The sequence below is a fragment of the Uranotaenia lowii genome, chromosome 1 (assembly GCF_029784155.1).
Source record: "Uranotaenia lowii strain MFRU-FL chromosome 1, ASM2978415v1, whole genome shotgun sequence".
Taxonomy (NCBI): Eukaryota; Metazoa; Arthropoda; class Insecta; order Diptera; family Culicidae; genus Uranotaenia; species Uranotaenia lowii.
The window spans coordinates 160,420,267-160,438,665 of record NC_073691.1 but is presented as its reverse complement, the minus strand read 5'-3'; the positions used below and the strand labels follow the sequence as shown (position 1 = coordinate 160,438,665).

Here is an 18,399-nt window from a genome sequence, read left to right as displayed (position 1 = left end):
GAAACGGGGTTAGTCAATATTAAGGTCATCCCAAAACCGCAACACAGATCGCAATGGGGAAGCTTCCAGCTACCATAGTTTGCTCTCGATGCAGACAGTTCGTACTGGTGACTAAGTAATGGGCAACCTTCCCCCTTTCAAAAAACGTTGTAGACAAGGACTTGAAAGTTATCCAACTCAATGACAAGACATCACAACGGATCTTTAGACAAATGCCAGTGGAAGAAAATCTGGGTAGAGCAAACCCTCGACAGAGCCCTCAACGGCACAAATTGGGTAACCGATTGCGTAATCCTGGTCGCAATCAGGGTAACAGGAAAGTGTCCAATACAAGAAGTGGTCACATCAGACGAACATGGCTTCACGGTAGCCAAAGTCAGCGGGATGTTCTTGTGAGGCAGTGTCGCTTTGTCGAGGTGGACTTCGACTTCGGACTTCTAAAGTCTACTTGAAGCTCTGGCAATGTTCAATATGACCATGGCTACCGTAGACAACGATTGACAAACAATTGGACAGTAAGCGGAACATACACTCAAAGTGACCACTTTGCAATCCGCTATCGTGTGGGTCAGGGTACACAGCCAAAAACAGGGAAACAATAGAAGACAACACAAGTCGACCGGAATGTTTCATTCGTGGTGTTTAGTGGTAGTGCAACCTATCCAGCTTGTTCGCAGAAAATTAGACGAAAATCCTCGCGAGTGCCGTTGAAGAAGAAACTCAGCAGGACAGTCTTGCTATTGAATCCTAGCGCGATATCTAATATTCGGGTGTAGTGATCTATGACCAGCTCAATTCTGAAAGCCATGTATTTGAGCAAGAAGGCGGCAACACTAACAGCCACACTTACAAGGATAGAGGCGAACGCAGTTGATGCAGTTAGCGTAATATTGAGTATGGTTTCCTGGTTTCTCAACCTTCAATACGGAGAAGTCTGGCCTGAACATATAGGGTGTTCACGATGAAATTGCCACACTATGGAATTGCTCTAACTTGTAAACCGTTGGGTAGAATTTAATTAAAATTCGGGTGGATTTAGTTCATAGTGCATTGTTTACATCCTGCAAGTTTAAAAGTTCTGTGATCGAAACTCGCGGAAATGGAGTCGAAAGAACAGCTCGTACGTGATAAAATCTTGCGCAATCATCACGAGAACGAGGATCTCTCGCCTCGGTCCATCTCTAAAACGTTGGGAATCGCGAATTACACGGTGTCTCGAGTGATTAAGCGGTTGGAGGAACGATTGACCCCCGATCGGAAGCCCAAAAGTGAAGGAAAAAGTATTCCGTACAACAACAAAAAATCACAACCACATAGTTGGGGCCTTCATCCGAAACCCGTACGCCTCCGTTCGGGATGTGGCTAAGAAGCTGCACCTAAGCCGAAGTTTTGTCCAGAAGGCCAAAACTAAGGCTGGGCTTCGAACGTTCAAGATACAAAAGGCCCCTACTCGCGAGGAGAAGCAGAACAAGTCCGTCGAAACCCGTGCCAGGAAGTTGTACCTCAACATGCTGACGAAAGTTGAATGCTGCATCATGGACGACGAAACATATGTAAAGGCCGACTTCAAACAGATCCCCGGCAACCTGTTTTTCACGGCCAAGAATAAGTTCAGCGGCACGTGCGAGAAGCGGAGTGCACCGTTCGTGACCCAGGACACGATGAACGGACAGGTGTACATGAAAGAGTGCCTCCAGAAGCGGCTGCTTCCTCTCCTGAATGCCCACAACGTCCCAACAATCTTCTGGCCGAATTTGGCATCATGCCACCACTCAGAGGACGTGCTGAAGTAGAATGCGGACAATCAGGTCAATTTCGTGCCGAAAATGTTCAACCCTCTCAACACTCCGGAGCTCCGCCCCATCGAGAAGTACTGGGCGACACCTTCTTAAACGACCTAAGGTAGTGAAGACAGTCGAGGAACTGAAGAAAGTATGGATTTACATGCAAAAAACGGTTGATTCACAGGTTGTGCAGAATCTAATGGCCGAGGTTAAGGCCGAGGTGCGGGCATTTGCGTATGGACTGTAAATAAAATACGAGTAAAATAGTACAATAAAGTTTAACTGTTTCTATTCTATTTCTATTTTTGTTTATTTTAACGGGATTTTTACCTTTCCAGTCATTCGTCCTCTGGAAGTTTAACAGTTATTTTTCAATCCCTGAAAATTTGATGGCAATCGGATGAAAACTCGAATTTTGCGAATCAATTTTGTGTGTGGCAATTTCATCGTGGACACCCTATACTGTTTAAACAGTACATGGAAGATTGACGGAAAAAAGGGAGTAGTTATATAGGTACTGCATTGTTTTGTCGAAGACAGCAGGGAATCAAATCGAGATCTTCTGATCATGATAACTGGTTTATCACTCATTTGTCGGAAAAGGAGAAGAATTAATAGCTGCACGTTAGCCAAACATACGGGAAATTTGGGGGTTTCTACTCTAATTTAGAGTCTCTAACTCTCAGCAACTCTGACTAACAAGATTCGATATATTTGGATCGGATTTCACAAGTGAGAAAAATTGCACGGGTATTTTATCAGGAAATTCGCAAGATAACTATTGTTTTGATTCCCTGGAAAGAGTCTATTCCATCTCGGTTTTGTTGATGGTGGACATCTTAAATCAAATAGGTACTCATGATTTATAACCACAGACTCAACAAACAGGTAATTTTTGAAGAGAAAATGTTGCCGTACAATTGTTAGCTTAAAAGCCAACTATGAATTTCGAGCAACTGAAAAACGAATCATGAATAATCAATTAAGAATCGATTTCATCGCTTGACAATTATGCAACAACAACATAGACCATGTTCCAAACATTTCCCGGTTTCGAAGCGCACCGAACAACGATGAATGCATCTTATTGGGCAACCTGTCTATAACGAATTAGGCACGCATGGTCGCAGATGCAATACAATCTGCATCGAAACTGAAATTACCCCCGTCATGCTACCAGCCAAACATGTGCCGGATAGCCACAACACAATATCCCGGAACGAGCAGAATTCTACCGGAGCGCTCCAAATATGGTCAATGGCGCGCTTTAGTTGCGAAGTAGGAATTCTCGCACAAATGTCTTGGCAGCTGGTTCGCGATACACATGACGTGAGATTGCCATCCAAGAGCAGAAAAAAAAATCAAGCACACGCGTCTGAACTCTAAACCTGCGTTCAAGGTCGCGCTTCAAGTGGATTCTACAAATCTGAAATACTCGAAACCGGGGCGGCTATCGCATATTCCAAAATTCCAACCCTATAACACTTATGCTGCAATTATAAATAAAATTCCCGAAACGATCTTCCAATGGTTTCCAGATTTTAACCATTCCATTTTTACTTATCAGAAGGCAGAATCAAATCGTGCCTTGAAAATAATACTCTTGTCGTTTTCACCATAAAATCATGTGTTTCAGAAACACTCTCATGAAAGGGAAAGTGGAATGTAACCTTTTCTAGAATGTATTTCCTCGTCAAACAATCAACTGAAATCGAATATCAATGACCGGGGTCAAATTTCCCCACCGACCTTAACTTCTCACTGCGGAATCAAAACGTCATCCGCCTATTTTGAGTCGGATCTGCTACGCAAAACGCAACTCGAAACCGGCGCAGCATCCAGGCCGTTGACTTTCGAGATTTACGCCTCCAAGTATAATTTATTGGCGACTATTAGCAGCGATCATCGAGAGCGAAACTTTTCCGCAAGAACGTTTATCGTTGAGCAACTTACTTATAGACTTTGACGGGAGAACTCTGGAGCTAGAATCGATTTCTATGCTACTCTTCGCTTCATGATTTCAATTAATCACGACCGACCCAAGTTAGGAACCGAGTACTTTTCGGCTCAATGCTGTTTCCATTGGTTCGACTTTCGGGAGCTGCTCCGTAACATCAAACAACGCAGTACATTAATCAATTTGTAAATATCCGGGACAGGGGGTGAATGCGATGGAAGGCACATTGATGAGATTTCTGAGGTTTTTGTTTTTTTTGTGAACAGTGTAGAATCTGTGTCGTTCATATTGTTTTGGCGGTTCGGTGTGCGTCGATATTTCCAAGCTGTTCTTAGCAGTTCTTGGACCAAGGGCACATAGATTTGGTGTTTCCCACTTTTGGGTAGTTGAGTCATAAAACGGAACAGTAAACATAAATATAAACAAGCGTAAGGAGACGGTTCCGAGCAAGTTTGGCTATGAAGCAATCGATTCTCCCATTAATCACATCGAACCAGACGCATGTTTTTGCTTTAGCCGGTTTCAATGGATTCACATCTTAAAAGTTTGCACCTTCCGGTGAAATATTCCGAAGAAACTATTCGTCATAAACCAGTTGTGATCATTGTCATCAACCAAATTGACTCGATATCTAGATTATGGCACTCGTTTGCAGATTTTTTTTTTGCGGCAGTGGCTACAGAACTCATACTAGATCACAAGGGTAACCTCCATCGAGCGTAATCTAGCGTTTCACCGAAAGCAAACAATTCATTCGAAAATTGAAGCTAGAAAAAATAGTGTCAAAAACTCAAACTTGAGCCTCATTTGTAGGACCACTTTCTAGCCTTAGCCAAATAGCTGAAATTTCGTCTATTGGGCCAAGAAATAATTTATTAAAATTTTGTGCCAGTTTGCTTATGGTCTGGTTTGAAAGCCAGGTTTGAATATGGGCCACTGTGCCTTTTAAATGTCTTCTAGGGAATCTAGACGAAATAAGGGTATAATGAGCACCCGGGGCAAAGTGGACTTTGCTATTTCCTGCGAAAGTATGTATTTTCCGAAATAAAATTTCATGAGACAGTTCTACATTTTCCTCAGTGTCTGTTTATAAATAAAAAGTGAACTGATCTTCGAATAATTCTCGAGCCCAAGCCCCCCTGAATTTAGCTCACTGATTACACCCACAGTTCAGCCTTTACTACAATCATGATCTCGATATTTCAACGTGATTGGCATGAGATGTGAACACGATTTAGATTAGGATGTGGAGAATTATGTTGATATTATTAAAATTTCAACTAAGACTAACATTTCACCTGAAGACTGCAACTCGATTGGACTTAAAACAAAAAAGTTATGACTGTTCAAAGATTTATTTTGGCGCAAAGTGTCCTGTAAAACGCAATGAATAAAATATACGCATTGTGTGTTAAACTAAAATTTGCCACCAAAATACAATATTTGAACAGCCATAACTTTTTTGTTTTAAGTCCAATCGAGTTGCAGTCTTCAGATGTTAGTCTTATTTGAAATTTTCAATAAAATCAACATAACTAAGCAATCGATTGGTAAGAAAAAAAAAATTGATGAAAAACCAGTTTGTATGCTTCTTCAGAACACAATGTCTCAGAATCCCTTTCACACTTGGGATTCAGTGCAACCCTTTTCCGTTGTTAGATTCAGCTCAAATTTGGCATATAGCCTTCTGATGATTCCTTTAAATAAAATCCAAGACTGTCCAAGTGTTTTGATTTTAAAGTATGTATTTATTAAGACAAATTGGATAAATTAAATAAAAAATACCCTAAATTGTGATTTTTTATTTAGGATTAAACCCTGAATAGCGCTTCACACGATGATACAAACAACAAGCATCGTCCAGCAAAGTTTAAGTGCACAAAAAATCCGCATCTTTTGATGGCATTGGTGTTAAAAATATTTTACGCTAGGTACACATTTTGGTCAGTTGAATACAAAATTTTGGATCCGAAAAACTTTTTTTTTTTCTTAAAAATAGCTGGCTTCTTTTCAATTTTGATACGAATTTGGTTAATTTAAAACATTTTTAAAAAATTTAAAAAATATTAAATATATACATTTTGTGAAAATTTTTGGACCCAGAATTGATTTAAAATCAAATATTTTGAAAGTGGACTTTTTTCAAAGATCGCCCTTGCGGAACCTCTAAACATGATTTTTTTTAGTCGGCCCCATACAAAAGGTTGTTCTTCACATCCAAATCTACCACTTGGAGGGTGAGCCCCCAGATTCCCAGAAATTATGCAATTTTGGGATACCCTAATGATCACGTTTTTCTTAATAAGCTTAATCTCTATTGACTCTCTTCGGAGTTACAACATATGGTAACTTAAAAATAAAAATTAAGAATACAATTTCAAAAAAAATATGCCCAACCATGTGATTCAAATAATTTAACGTTTGTCCGGAATGACCTCTGAAATGTAGAAATCGAGTATATTGAAAACATAATTGGCAAAAATAACAATCGCCGGAGTAAAATACGATGCGGTACCGTAGGGTCTAATATAATCGGTCAAATGAACAAGTGATTTTTTGATAATTATGACTAGTTTGAAAATTTTGTCAATAATTTCAATTTCGTTGCTTTTGACAATTTGATTTAATTTATCAATTTTGTAATTTTTCCCAATTTTAGATATTATTGACAATTTTGTAAATTTTACATTTTATTTTTATCTCAATTTTATCACTTTTGTAAATCGCATCATTTTTTGTTAAGATTTGGCAGATTTGAGAAAATTTGAAACAAAACAACAAAATCCAACAAAACTGATAAATATTCGAAAAATTTATATAGTTAACAAATGAGATAAAAAATTACAAAATTTGCATAAATGATAAAATTGGCAAAATTGATAAAATTAACATCAATGACAAAACTGACGAAAGTGACGACATTGACAGAATGAACCAAAATTGAAAAATTGATAAGACCAAATTGACAACAAGCAAAAATTGATTAAAGTTATCAAATGGACAAAATTTGATATTTTTTTAAACAAAAGTGACCACATTGATAAAATTAATTTATTTTGATAAAACCAATCAAATTAACAAAATTGACAAAATTGATAAAACTGACAAAATAAACACAATTTACATGAATGGCAAGAGTCAATTTTGCCGCTATTGACATTTTTGTCGAAAATGGCAAAAGTAAATTTTGTCGTTATTGTCACTTTTGTCATTTTGGTCGCTCATTATTTGTCATTTTGGTCTGCCATTATTTGTCATTTTTGTCATTTATGGCATTTTGGTCGGTCATTATTTGTCATTTTTGTCAATATTGTTTTTTCAGCCATTTTTGCCATTTTTGTCATTTTTGTCATAATTGTCACAATTGTCATTTTTGTCATTTTTGTCATTTTTGTCATTTTTGTCTTTTTTGTCATTTTTGTCATTTTTGTCATTTTTGTCATTTTTGTCATTTTTGTCATTTGTGTCATTTTTGTCATTTTTGTCATTTTTGTCATTTTTGTCATTTTTGTCATTTTTGTCATTTTTGTCATTTTTGTCATTTTTGTAATTTTTGTAATTTTTGTCATTTTGGTCATTTTTGTCATTTTTGTCATTTTTGTAATTTTTGTAATTTTTGTCATTTTTGTATTTGAGTCATTTTTGCCATTTTGGTAATTTTTGTCATTATTGTCATTTTTGTCATTTTTGACATTTTAGTCATTTTGGTCATGTTTTGTCATTTAGTAGATTTAGTTATCTTTGTTATTTTTGTCATTTTTGTCATTTATATAATTTTCGTCATTTTTGTCATTTTTGTCATTTATGACGTTTCTGTTATTTTTTTTTAATTTTTGTTATTTTTCTTTTTTGTCATTTTTGTCATTTTTGTCATTTATGACGTGTTTGTCATTTTTGTCATTGTTGTTATTTTTCTTTTTTGTCATTTGTGTCATTTTGGTCGGTCATTATTTGTTTTTGTAATTTTTGTCATTTTTGTCATTTTTGTCATTTTTATCATTTTGATAATTTTCGTCATTTTGTGTCATTTTGGTCATTTTTGTCATTTTTGTCATTTTTGTCATTTTTGTCATTTTTGTCATTTTTGTCATTTTTGTCATTTTTGTCATTTTTGTCATTTTTGTCATTTTTGTCATTTTTGTCATTTTTGTCATTTTTGTCATTTTTGTCATTTTTGTCATTATTGTCATTTTTGTCATTTTTGTCATTTTGGTAATTTTCGTCATTTTTGTCATTTTTTTTTTTTGTTATTTTTCTTTTTCGTCAATTTTGTCATTTGTGTCATTTTGGTCGGTCATTATTTGTTTTTGTCATTTTTGTCATTTTTGTCATTTGTGTCATTTTTGTCATTTTTGTCATTTTTGTCATTTTTATCATTTTTGTCATTAATGTCATTATTTGTCATTTTTGTCGTTTTTTTTTTTCATTTTTGTCATAATTGTCATTTTTGTATTTTTGGTCATTTTTGTCATTAATGTCATTATTTGTCATTTTTGTCAAAATTATCATTTTTTGTAATTTTTGTCCTTTTTTGACATTTTTGCCATTTTTATCATTTTTGTTATTTCTGTCAGTTTTGTCAATTTTGTTATTTTTGTATATTTTGTCAATTTTTTCATATTTTGACAATTTTTTTAATCAATTTTGTAATTTTCGTCAAATTGACCTAATTTGTTAATTTGGTTATTTTTATGAGGTTGTCATTTTTTCAATGTTTTAAATTTTGTCAAATTTGTAAATATTATCATTTTTGTCATTTTTGTCATTTTTGTCATTTTTATCATTTTTGTCATTAATGTCATTATTTGTCATTTTTGTCGTTTTTTTTTTTCATTTTTGTCATAATTGTCATTTTTGTATTTTTGGTCATTTTTGTCATTAATGTCATTATTTGTCATTTTTGTCAAAATTATCATTTTTTGTAATTTTTGTCCTTTTTTGACATTTTTGCCATTTTTATCATTTTTGTTATTTCTGTCAGTTTTGTCAATTTTGTTATTTTTGTATATTTTGTCAATTTTTTCATATTTTGACAATTTTTTTAATCAATTTTGTAATTTTCGTCAAATTGACCTAATTTGTTAATTTGGTTATTTTTATGAGGTTGTCATTTTTTCAATGTTTTAAATTTTGTCAAATTTGTAAATATTATCATTTTTGTCATTTTTGTCTAGTTGTCCATTATCAGGGTGGCCACTCAAAATCGATTTTTGATTTCCCGCACTTTTCCCGTCTTTTTCCCGCATGGTCTCACGAAATTCCCGATTTTTTAAAACAGAAAACCAAGCAAAATTCCGAATATATTTTTTTGAATATTTATTTCTTTCAGGGGTAAATGATCTTTTAATGAGTTTTTTTTTGGTTATTTTTACCAATTAAACTACAAATCATAAGATTGATACGCATGGGGTTTTTTTTTAATTTTTCAAACTACGTCACTCGAGTCGAAAATGTTGAACAAATACGATTGTTCATAAAACAAAAAGGGCAAGGTACACCGGGGTAAGTGGGGACGATGGATGTTAAAAAATACTGTGCACTATTTTTTCAAACTTTGAATGCAGAATGTTAAATTTACTTGTAATCTATCCAAAAACTGTAAAAGAAATACGATTCCAAAAATAGCGGATGTTTACAGCGACTTATTGTTAATTTTCTATTTTTAACTACGTTGATGTTGATGTGCATCTTTTTCGATGGCAAATATCTCGTAAACAAGCTGGCTCTTGACGAAAAACTCTAAAATGGAAAAAAAATCCTTACATTTAAAACAACCAGTTAGGAAAAGAAACAGCGGTTTAAAATGAAGAAAAATGAGTTTATTTACAAAAAACTTAAATTTTGTCTCCAGACCCTACGTGGGTGTGGGTGGGGAGGGCTTAATACAGACTTGATGTTTACACATTTTTATCAATTTTCTCTCTTTCATCCAATACAATTTAGCTATATTTAGCATTCGGATCATGAAAAGTTCTGTAAAGTACTTGTTTGTTCTGGAATAAGCATATATTTTCGATAAAATTGTGTGTTGCAACATAAATTACTCATAATAAAAGTTGAAAGGTACCTCACTAATAGTACCATGATTTTTTTTTCAAATTTTAGTCGGTTCGAGCAATAAAGTAATAAAGTAGTTCTCACGCTTAAGTGAGAATTGCGAGCATACTGCATTGACGATTTCGTTACAATTATTCCCGTTGTTCAATGAAGCAAGTTGATACTAGTCGAAACCGACCCAACTCGGCAGTAAAATCCGTTTCGACATGGTAGAATTCATCGAAGTCCATTGGAAAGAGACTGGTGATCAACTGTCAATCCATTTCTACTTGTTTCGACCTATTTCGACCAACTTCATTTAACAGACTTTTTTTCGACTAAGCAAAAACTCCCGACTTTTCGAAAGAATTCCCGGTTTTTTTCCCGCTATTTTCCCGTTGGATTTCAAATCCCGTCTTTTTCCCGCATTTCCCGCTTTTCCCGAATGGGTGGCCACCCTGCATTATGTTAATTTTGTCGTTTTTTAAGGTTTGGTCGATTTTTTTCATTTTTTATTGTCAATTTAGTCAATTTCTTCAAACTTTTAATTTTCACGATTTTCACGATTTTGTCATTTTGGATTTTTTTAAAATTTAGTCAACTTAGTGTCAGTTATCAAGATTTTGTGAATTTGGTATTTTTTGACAATTTTGTCATTTTTTGTCAATTGTGTCGGTTTTGTTAATTTTGTAAAATCTATCAAGTTTTATAAAAATATTATTGAATATTCTAAACTGATTTCATTGAACAGTTTGCAATTGAGTGAATTATGCTTGGGCCTAAACATTATCAAACAATTATCTTTGACGTTTTGTTAATAGGAAAAAATATAAACAAGAAGGTGAAAATTTTCGATGAATTTAAATTTTATTTGGCTATAGCTTTTTCCTTCAGAGATCTCTGAAAAAGCAAGTTGAATAAAGTTTTAGGTCTTCTTCTGAAATTTCAAACATTTTAAAAATAAATATTGATAACTGCTGAGCGATTTATTGAGTTTCAAAAAACTGGTGTTTTTCTAGCCACTGAAAACACGAGGATTTTAACACTGGTTTTTATGTAGTGGTAATGTTTTTATGCCAGCAGTCGCAAAAGCAATCATATCATCTTTGGTGTGATGCAAGTTTTAACACATTTTCGGCATAAAGTTGGCACCAATCGACAGAAACATTTTGCCATCTCCTCTCTGGATGTAGGGGCAAAATCAGCACCTATAGGTGGGGCAAATCGGGCAAGCTCTGTCACAATGCATTGTTTTTTTTAGCAAATTGATCTCAGAAAGCTTGTCATTGTGTTTGTTTATTTCGTCAGTGCTTGTGTTTGAGCGATTGTGTTCAAGGTCATTCGGTTAAGATCAATGCTTAAAACTAATGCCTTGCAGGTTGCTTAGCGAGTCAACTTATCACACCTGTAAAATTGTGTTTGGGTGTGCAAAAAAAAATTTGTTTGCGTCAATAGATGCGTGGATTATGTACTTTTCCAACATTGATGAAGCTCGTAAGCCTTTGTTTATTAGGATGCTCTACATGCCTCAAGGGGGTGCTCAAAGTTTTCGATACAATTCGTAGGCTTCATATATTTTCTCAAATACGATTTGATATGAGCCCAAAAAGATTCAATCGGTCTCGCTTGAGGACAATTTGACGGATTAATCTCATTCGGTACGATCTTGACTTCGTTAGATGGGTACAAAGCCATCGTGACCACTGAGTCGTGAACTGATGCCAAATCCGGTCAAAACTAGATGATCATGCTTGCGGATCATGGACAGCAGGCAACAGTTCAGGCACTCTTGGACATAAACAGCTGAATTCATTGTGACAGAGGCTCGTAAAGCATGTCACATTCACATACGGCTTGCCACACCATTTCCTTTTTACCGTATTTTTCGGTGAAAATTGATGTCACCTTCTTGTCGATACTTTGACCATACCCAACAGTGTAATACTGGTCACCCGGAAGCGTTTTGTAATCAAACTTGCAATAGGTTTCGTCGACAATGATAACGTACACCGATTTTCAACAGCACGCATGACTTTCCGGTCCAAAGTTTTGTCCACCGATTTCCACCCATTTTTTTTTTGTCGTTTGGTTTCTCTCCATACGGTTGTGTTTGAGAGCGTCACTCCAAGAATAAAAAAAACATTTTAGAGAGGTGTTTCTCTATCAATGGGGATTCTCAACAATCAATGAGACGCTACCTGATTTTAAGCCTCCAGATTCACTCAATCACTTGTCTCGCTCACTCACGCAATCGTTCACTGATCGATGGTTGTTTGATTTTGGTTCGGGCGGAGGACCGATGAAACGGTCTGACGGCATGGTAGAGAGTACGTACTCATGCAGGGCAGTATGAGGCCGAATTGATTGAGTGAGTGAGAGAGTGCCTTTTCAAAATTATCATGTATGAGTAAGAATCTCACACATTTCGGATACACCAGGTAGAGGGCGGCGTGAGTGATCGACTTTTATGCGAATTAGCTCTCGCTTTTGAATCTTGTTTACATGGATCTCGCATCGTCGCTATGCCAACTATCTTGGAGACTACAAGCAGCAGCATTCGGTTTTGAATTTTTCCAACTGGAAACGTATCATGAGCGTTTCTTCCGAGTGATTTTTGAAACATTGGTCGTGACCTTTTTTTTTAGTCGCTAGATATCAGTTTTGCGCGCGTGTATTAAGCATGTATTGATGGGAACTTTTAATGCCTTGGACTTTTATGCTAGTAAGAGCAGTTTCACATACATATGCATATGTATCTTCGGAGCAGTCAACTTCATAAATATCTATTAAACACTTTTCAATAGCGAATTCTGCCAAGTTCGCCATGAACATCTGTTTTTTTTTTGTACACAACTAAACTGATCAAATACTAACCCACAAGTAAAATGTCTGACGGAAGTCTGGAAAATCCAGACAAAATCTGAAAGTTATAGGTGTATGCTGGATGTTGAAGAGCCAAAAATTTACAACAACAAACTGTCGCATGCTGTTCGGTTCATTGAAAACTATCATGGAAGGATCATCCGAAAGGCTCTCGTAAAAACCCATGTGCGAATGTCGCAAAAGTTGTTACGCTACGGCTACAGCAAATTTGGGAAGCCAGAGCAGAACAGGCTAAAAACTTTCTCTCAAGACCCCTCAGAACTTCATTTCCAAGCTATTTTTTAATGATGAGAATGAGTGCGATATCCGAATCCAAGTCCGTTTGGGAGGAAACGACTCGAGTTTTTTAGCTACATTCGAAATTTTGCTTTGTCCAACCCCAATGCCTTAGCCAGGGGAAAAAAAACCAACTTTACCAACAATTCGTATACATTTCCTTGGAACAAAAATTTGCGGGAATTTCTCAATCCCAACCGAAGCGATAGATATGAGCAAAAAGGGCGCCATGTTCAAGCGGCAAACGGACAAAGTGCTCTACCGTTCTGAGGATAAACAAAATCTAGAATTCATTTGTTGTTTATGCTGCATTCCTGTACTCCTGGAAGCTGCACTTTTCGTTTGAAATCCTCTTTTTCCGGGTGCATGAATCCGCCACCCTTGGTTGCTCTGCCATTATGGTTATCATTTTGCGCTATTTTCGTTGTGGGTGGTTGGGATTTAAATTTTATAGCGAAAGTTTGTGCGAAGAACGGTGCAGTACATCTGCATTCTGAACCGAGTCATAATAACCTCGCATTTTTTTTTCTCCTTAGCTGCTCCAGGTTTCGATATGCGTTGGCGTAACGGAGCCCCGGCAACCTGGCGGCAATTTTACCTTGCCCGCAGACAAACGGGAAAAAAGTCAACCCAAACAGAAGCCCTTTTTGGCGCAAACATTTGACCCAACTCCCGGTTTGAGAAATATACCTTTTGAAATAATACTTTGGCTTTGCACGAGTTAGAGGGCCCTTGAAGATTGCTTTGAATTTATATTATTTTTCACAGTTTCAATAAGCAATTAGAATAAGTCACAACTTTCCGCTAAACTTGTTGTCAATAAAATAAAAAAAAAACAGCATTTTGCGTAAACTAACCGCCCTCCAAGTGACTTGTTGGCTTATCCGTTTGGCAAACACGTGTTTCTACATGAACTGGACCGAGAATTTTGCGTCACCGCATGTTTCCGCTCTTCCGGAGCAGCCGCCAAAATTGTGGTCAACTTTTTCGCATTTGTTGACGTTGCGGATCGAGACAGCCATCGAAGTATTCGCAGCTTATAATCGTTGTTTACTTTAGCAATTTCCTCTGCTTCCCATTATCTCCGGGCGGCTGCGGCGTCGGCAGCGTCGCCTGCATCAGAAACAATGTTTGGGGTAATGCCTGATGTTGATAACTTACTTTTTTTTCTCTCAATAATCTCACTTGTGGTCGACCGAATGAATGAAGCCAGAAAGGAGCGCGCGTTTTGCCCCGCTAGGCAATATTTGCTATTCATAACTGCCATCACCGAGTCGTAAATCGTATCGTTATTGTTTTATGATAGCCATTTGTCCTGCTCCGTTCAGGTCCAGATGGTGTCGTTTTTAGATCTTGCTGTTCAAGTTTTGCTGAGCCAAGCATGGCATTAGATGTGGTGGACCGCAGTCTTCTTTTCTGGATCGATAGATAATTCTATCTATCGAATCGATAGCGCTCTTTTTTTTTTGTGGAACCGGAAGCTGATGGTTATTGGGCATGAATTTTAAAGCAGTTTAAAACTGTAAAAAATAATCAGCGGAACGATTATTCTCGGATATTACTCCACTTATAGATTGAAGTTAAAAAAAAATAAGTATAAATTTCGAAAATCAGACCTTGTTGATCGTAAGAATTTTAAAAATTTAAACTGCAACACAAAAAAAAAATAGGGAAATAGGGCAAAAAAGTGGACGATAAGCCTCACATAAGCAATCAATTTTTACGTGATACGATCCGATTAATTCTCTGAAGATGATGCTAAACAGCATCGAAATGTCGGAATAATCGAAAAATCGTTTTCGAAATTTATTGGATGAACTGCCGAATAACAAACGCATCTTTAGACTTAATTTTCAGACTTTAGTTTCAATCTTCAGAAACCCGAGATTGTTGTTTTCCAACAAAATGTGGCCCATGCCACACCTCGAAACGGGCATAAACCTGACTGAAGAGGAATATGAAGTTTTGGCCAAAGGATCTTTGGCCTCCGAGTAGTCCGGATTTAAACCCCTTCGAATATTTGATATGGGCGTTTGTAGATCTTCTTACCCACATTTCAATTCTCTGAAGACTTTCATCTCTGAGGGATGAACTTCAATGTCAGAGGCTTATATTGCGAAGGTATGCTCCCGATTTAAATCTCGTATGAAGAGAGAAGTGGAGAACCGAAGTGGACACATCGAGTGATTGTTTCTTAATATGTTTATCTACGTGTCTAAATGAATAAAAAAGTTTTCAAATCATGTTAACATCGAGAAAAGTGTTTTTGAACCTTTACTACAGATTTTCGCATTTTTTATGGGTCATACTGTATGTTTAAAGTTAGCTTAACGTAACTATAAGTTGAAATATCTCAGTTAACCCAAGCAATCATAAAACAGGTACGAAAACGCTTACTCAGTCCTATCATTGACCTGGAGTGCTCAAGCTCAAGCTAAAAATTTAAGTTCTTATTGATACTTCCAAGTTCCGAAACAATTCTAAATGACCGTCTATACAGCTTCCAGTGGCATTTTAATTCAGCTGTTTGCCGAGATTTGTTCATTTTGCTGCTCGATCGCTTTTCTCATACATTTCCTACATATATAGCATCAAAATGGTCACTCAAGTAATCAAATTTCTTATTATTATTATTATAATTTATTTGAGACCTTTTAACCACCCGGGTAATTCGGGTCAAAAATTACTTATTGGAAAAAAACCTGCCCGGCTTGGTGATCGAACCTCAACCTTCGTGGTGGAAATCGAACACACTACCAAAAGGACACGCCTATATGTTGTTCTAACTGAAAACCAAAACTCGAAGCGGTGATATGATTTTGTAGCATACCTGCAACCGCCCAACTCAGGCCAGCCAACCAGGAAAAAAGCACCTCAACGCACGTTTAGTAACTTAGTAAATCCCATTTTGAGTAGTTTTGTGCCCTTTTTGAGACTCAAGTTTCTTAAAACGTACATATAAATCACTTTTGAAACTTTCAAGTTTATTAATGAGTATCTATAGTTCACTCATGGGAATTGGGCAAAATAAGTCACATGCAACGTACATATAAATCACTTTGGCAACTTTCAAGTTCATTAATGAGTACATATTGTAACACGGAGTTAGCTCAGTGGGTGGGGATTTGGGAAAGGTAAACAAATGGGAACTCAGGGTCGTTTTGATGTTTTATGCAACGCGACACTTTCTTTCCGCGGAACTCGCAGCAGGGTGATCCAATCAGAATCGAGTCTACCAGGGGCGTACACGGGTGATTACCTCTCATGCTTGCACCCAGGTCCAGTATATTTACATGTTACTCAAAACGCGGACAAAGAACATGTAATTTCAGTAAGTGAGGGAAGGAGGCTGCTTCAGCCTGAAGACGAGATCAAATGAACAAAAGGTGTAAATTAATCAAATACTCCTAAAAAAGTACTGCCTGATTTCGAGTTTTTACATTATGTTGGGGTGTTTATTTTTATAAAGGTAACATGATTTTAATTGTACAGGGAACTAATTGTGACGTCACATTCTTTCACATAGGCATACTTGCGGTTAATGTTCTTGATTGGCACGGGACTTATCTGGGGTAGCTACAGACCAGTCGATCGGCGGATGTTCAGACGAACTGGAACCACCTGGATGTTGTTGTTCCAAATGGCAATTCCGGATTCATATCAGGCGTCTTCCGGCGTCCCGGAAGCGCCCGATGCTTGCTGGTTGTGATTCCGGACCTGTACAGTCTGAGGAGCTTTGTACCACCGGATGGTTTTCGTCCGTAACCCCAAAAACGACAAGGTTATGTTGCGGGCCTAGTTCCACCGGATGGTTTGTGTCGATAACCTTGGACAAGGTTATGTTTCGGGTTTTCTGTCTGGATTTTTGGTTGTTTTTAGATGTTGCCGTGTCTGTTTAGCTGTACTATTAGCCGATAAAATAAGAAAAGGCCCTCTTGGACCTACCAAGGGTTAGATACTAGTCACATTCGAGCTTACATTGTCCACGTGATTTACAAATTTAGTTTGTCGATTGTTTGATTATTTACCTTTTCTTTGTTGCGTTTGTTGTTTAGTTCAGTTCACACTAATCATGTTCTTTTAACAATTCGTTATCTATAACAATAATTACATTTAAGTTTTAACATGTGCTTGTTCACGTTTTAATGTTTTTGTTTAATAACCGTACTAATTTACTTATAACGGCACCGTACTACTTTTTGGTGTTTGTAATACGTGTAACTTTTGTACTTTTATTTATTCTAGAATAAGTTTAGAAATAAATTAATTAATTTACACCACGAATTTGGACTTGAAATAAAATTTACATTTACTACACACGACGCGCACATGTTTCCTCTAACGAGATCACAGACAGAAAGAACATGTTCTGCAGTGAGGATATTTGCGATACTTTACTTTCAATGGACCGACACACATACATACATATTCGGAAGCAAATTTACACGGTGCGTCGTTCTCTGGGTGCACACACTTCCCCGTGACGTCCCTGGTTGAACACGACGCCTATGGATCACTCAGAGAAAGAGAGTGCCTGTGCGGAATGACAGTTGGGTTGGGTGAAGTTAGCCGTTATTTTGGGTGACATTTGTTGTTTTTCCGTAAAGGACAGGGATGATTCGATTTTGTGGCGGAGGCACACAAAAATATATGTAACGGAAGGTTACAATATAGTCCACTCAAGGGAATTGAGCAGTTGTTTCTCTTTGTCAGCCAATATGTAACTTTCAAGGCCTTCATGGAAGTAAATATGGGATTTTCGGTTGCTTGGGAATTGGGGAAAAATTTCCACAAATATAATACAAAAATATAGCTTGGAAACAGTTCTAACCCTAATCAGCTCTTGAGTGTTAATATGACACTGTTGGAAGTTTGGCGGCTTGTAACTTTATTCGGGTGCATTCAAATAATACAATTTTTTTTTTAATTTTATTTGAGACTTTTTAAACACTTAGTGTTCATTCGAGTCTAAATAATACAATTTCTTGGGGGACTCTCAATGATTTCATTAGATCTTGAATTGTGCATCATTACTTTTTTATGAACGCACCGTGAAGGCCCAGGAACAAAATTCTTTAATCAGACCTTGAGTGTCAATTTGACACTCCTCACTTAAAACCGCTATATCTGTCTTGTTTCTAAACCGATATTTACAAAATTTATAGTTTTGGAAATCTCGTAATGTAACTCTGTAATATTTCTCAGACAATATTTACCTTCAACACTTCAGTTTTCCGTTATTCAAAAACCGAAAAAACATGCTTCGGAAAAAAGACTGTAGACCAGCTACGGGATGCTCTAAAAAAATTTCACTTAATGTCGAAGATTGTTTTCAAAATCATGACCACAAAAATATAAAAAAAGAGGTGCAAAAACGTACTTTTCGATCAATAAACCGTCAAAGTTGTGTAAGTCACACCAGATAAATTTTGAAAAGAGGATTTAAATGTTGACGTAATTTGG

The 18,399-nt window shown here is 36.5% G+C and overlaps 2 protein-coding genes and 1 long non-coding RNA gene across 3 annotated transcripts in view; 1 reads left to right on the top strand and 2 right to left on the bottom strand.

Moving 5' to 3' along the window:
- LOC129740695 (RNA helicase aquarius) overlaps nucleotides 1–18,399 on the bottom strand; it is a 220,522-nt gene that overhangs the window by 68,712 nt on the left and 133,411 nt on the right. The window lies entirely within an intron of this gene.
- LOC129740698 (probable G-protein coupled receptor Mth-like 3) overlaps nucleotides 1–18,399 on the top strand; it is a 120,625-nt gene that overhangs the window by 57,281 nt on the left and 44,945 nt on the right. The gene's annotated exons all lie outside the window — the stretch shown is intronic.
- On the bottom strand, nucleotides 16,363–17,065 carry LOC129740699 (uncharacterized). Its single transcript, XR_008736341.1, has 2 exons — nucleotides 16,965–17,065; nucleotides 16,363–16,877 (listed from the first exon to the last, which is right to left on the bottom strand). It is a non-coding gene; the product is annotated as an uncharacterized LOC129740699 (long non-coding RNA).